The sequence below is a fragment of the Nicotiana attenuata genome, chromosome 12 (assembly GCF_001879085.1).
Source record: "Nicotiana attenuata strain UT chromosome 12, NIATTr2, whole genome shotgun sequence".
NCBI classification, from domain to species: domain Eukaryota; kingdom Viridiplantae; phylum Streptophyta; class Magnoliopsida; order Solanales; family Solanaceae; genus Nicotiana; species Nicotiana attenuata.
Window position 1 is genome coordinate 50696268 of NC_032000.1, and position 3974 is coordinate 50700241.

Genomic DNA, 3974 nt, shown 5'->3' on the forward strand with positions numbered 1-3974 from the left:
TTTTTATTATTGTCGCTGCTGTCTAATTGGACGTGATCGAGGTCTTCTACGTTGACTCAGCAGCTTCCACGATGTTGGGGTCCCTGATGACGTCTGTTTGTGCGTCGAGTCCGGTCCCCGACTTTGGTAATTACTATGCTTCTGAGTCTGTTACCTTTAGCTGTTGTGTGTATGTGCAATCTTAGGCGATACGATAGCATTCTTGGGCGGTGCGTTGTTCCCCTTGGATGCTGAATATCCCCCATGGAGTAGGGAACTTGATCACTTGATACAAACTTGATGGGATGGCCCTCATGGCGTGTATCCAGGACCGCCCTATGATGGCATTGTAAGTCGTGTCTTGGTTCATGACATGGAACGTTGTTTCTAGGGTGACGCTCCTGGCCAGAACGGGTAGTGTTATCTCCCCAGAGGTTCGCTCAACTGCATTGTGAAAACCTGTTAGTGTTATGCAACGTGGTACTATCTTTTCTTCGAGTCTCATTTGCGTGAGAACTCGAGGGTGGATAATACACGCGCCGCTTCCGTCGTCTACCATTATTCTTTTCACATCAGTATCTAAAATACGTAAAGTAATAACAAGAGCATCGAAATGAGGGAAAGCCAAACCGTCGATATCTGACTTATCGAAGATGATACTGTCTCCGAGGTCGTCGTACCGTTCATGGGTGATCGATCGCTTCAATTTGTGTATGGTGGTGAACTTCACATGGTTGATCGATGCTTCATCACCTCCGCTGATGATCATTTGGATGGTGCGGGTAGGGGATGGTGGCTTTGGAGGGCGCTGGTGTTGTCCTCATCTGCGGCCGAAGTTGGCTCGTCCACGATCGCTCATTAGCTCCCTCAAGTGCCCTTGGTTCAGCATGTTTACTACCTCTTGCCGTAGAGCTATGCAGTCCTCGGTTTTATGACCCCCGCTCCTGGTGAAATTCACAAAGGACGTTCGACTTTCGGGTACTCGGGTCAGACTTCATCTTTTGTGGCCAATTCACCTTTGTGCCGAGCCTCTCTAGTGCGTACACTATTTCTGAAGGGGAAACACAAAAATTGTGAGCAGATAAGAGTGGAGGCATACCTCTTTCATTTTGCTGAGTCCCTGTATGTGGCCTGGATAGCCTTTCCGCAAGTCGAGGAGATGGTGGGATGGTTGTTCTGACGTAGGGTTGGTGTCTTTCTCGGTTGAGACGGGGGCCTAACTGATCTCTTCGACCGTCGTTACGACAATCTTTTCTCGACTCCGTTCGAACTGACGTCAACCGTTGGGTCGGACCGTTAAGGTCGTCCTCGTCGGCTCTTACCTCTGCACAGTAGGCATTGTGGATTTCTTCCCAATTGGTGGGAGGGTATTTTATGAGCCCGCTTAATAACTTTCTGGTTGCTCTCGATCCGTTCCTGTTCAACCCGTTCTGGAAAGCTGCTACCTCCATCCCTTCTGATACATTAGGTAGGCTCATTCTCACCCTGTTAAACCGGGCGAGGAAGTCCCCGAGTCCCTCGCCAGGCAATTGCCTAACGGCGAATATATCATTTACCCTGGCCTCTGCCTTTTTAGCCCCGGCGTGGGCGGTGACAAACTTGTCGGCCATTTCCTCGAACGTCGTTATTGACCGTGCCGGCAATTTTGAATACCAGGTTAAGGCTCTCCCGTTAGGGTTTCGCCGAACTTTTTCAGTAACACTGATGGTACTTGCTCCTTCGAAAGATCGTTGCCCTTCACCGTTGTGACGTAATGGATGATGTGATCTTCGGGGTTTGTAGTACCGTCGTATATCTTCAAGTACGGTGGCATTTTGAAGGTATTGGGAATGGCATGTGGAGCCGCTTCCTCGTTGTAGGGTTGTTCGACAAACCGGCCAACGTCTCGTTTTGGTAGCAACTTTGGGGCGCCCGGTATCTTGTCGACCCTTTCTTGGTACTCCCTCATCTGGTCGCGGAGTGCCTTGTTTTTGTTTTCCATTTCTTCCATTTTCTTCAAAATGGCTGTCAGTGCGTCGTTACCTGCATCAACAGTGGTGTAAGTGTTACCTGTTTGGGGGGTGGACTGTTCGCCAGTGATCGTTGTGATATCTGCTTGCGCGGTGTTTCTATTCTTCCTTTGAATGGGTTTGTCGAGTATGTTGTTTAGAGTACTCGTCAGCCATCCTTTCAACAATTTTCTTACTGCTGGCGGTGCTTCCTCAACCGTGGATGTTGACGCTCCTCTTTCGCGTGAAGCGGTTACACTTTCATGAGGAGGGGGTGAGTCACTCCGTCTGAGCGTAGCGTCTGGTGTCACATTCTTGTTGTTTTCCCTGTCATCCTCATTGATGGTGTTCAAAATGTTAGTGGTGACACCTGCTATTGCTTTCTGTCTTTCCTCTCCTTTTCCTGCCATCGTTATTTTGTACAAACGAAGATGAGATGGTTGTCTTTTTTATGATCTAGAAAGAACTAAAATTTCAACTAAAACCTTCCCACAGACGGCGTCAAATTGTTTGAGCAAAAAAGTGCTAAACCTTTTAGCTATACCAATTAAAGATGAATTAAAGGGCGAATCTTAGTTGAGCTTAATACGTTCTAGACCAAATAAAATAGAATGTCCGTGAGACGAGTAGCGCTTAAGAGCATTAAATAATGGATTTAATACTGTATGATTGACAATAAATATGATAACATGAATATGTAATAAATGCAAATAATGGCAATGAATGTAATAAGAAAAGACCCACCACCCAATTATTATATGATTGGGATCTCCCTTTCTCTGTCAACGATATGGAAAAGTGAGAAGCCCAGATGGTTGTGAAATCTTTGGATCTATGGATAAATATTGAACAACGTGTGCTTCAATAATATTATCAATGAACAAGAAAACTTTTGGATATTCTCTTTTCTCAGCCTTTACAATGTATTCTTATCAGAGAGTCAAGAAGAAGATCCCCTTTTTGTTTCTTATCTCTTCCTATTTATAAGGGATATTCCCCAAAAACCCTAAAAAGTACAGCATAAAGAATATCCAAAGGAATATTCTTTATGTCTACAAGTGGACCTATGCTACCGTTATTTTCTCACCTCGGCTGCCTACTTTTGGCACCAGCCTGTGAGAGCAACCTTCAATCATTATATCATGGTTGATCCCGTCATTTGTCTTACTTATCCGTTACCACCGAATCGCCAAAATTTGGACCTATACACCTATAACATAGATTTGATTAGTCATTTTAGTTTCGAAATCTAAATTTAGTTGTGGGAACAAACTAATTATATACTGTAGTGATATGTTAGGTGATATTTTAAGTGAAAACAAAAGAAAAGCTAAAAAATGATTGGAGACAGAACATGTGTGCTAATTAACCCTATCTAGTGCCACCACACGTGTTGACAATGTGACTTTGCTTGGTTTGGTCATATGGAATTTCCCATTTGAAATAAACCAATTAAACAGATTACAATAATTGATTGTAGTTGCAGTTTAATTAAGTGTTATAATTAAGTCCACCTTATATCGTCTAAATATACAGTTTCTTGTAAAGTTCTACCCTTTTTTGTTTTCTCCTCCCAAACTATTTATAGGCTCTTAGAGTTATACCTAGATTGTTGAAATCGGGTTTAACTGAATTCATTATTTTCAGCATAAATCATAAATACATGTGAGAAATCGTTTTGATCCTACGTAATTTTTGGCAAAGATTATTTTAGCCCGTGGCCAAAAATATATAAATTCGATAGTCGCAAAAGTGTAAAAAATTATATATTCTTTGTATATAACATACAAAAATATACACATATATATATACACACACATAACTATAGTATATTTTTGGACTTTTATTTTTAGAGGGTTATACATTGTTATTCCTTATAACTTTTAAAGAACTTACAACTTTATACTCGTTGGGTTTTAATCTTGAATTTGTCTCTGACAGACTTACTTGGCAGTTGCGCCCCAAACTCCTCTAGAAGACAAAAAGGAACTCCACCCCCCCCCCTCC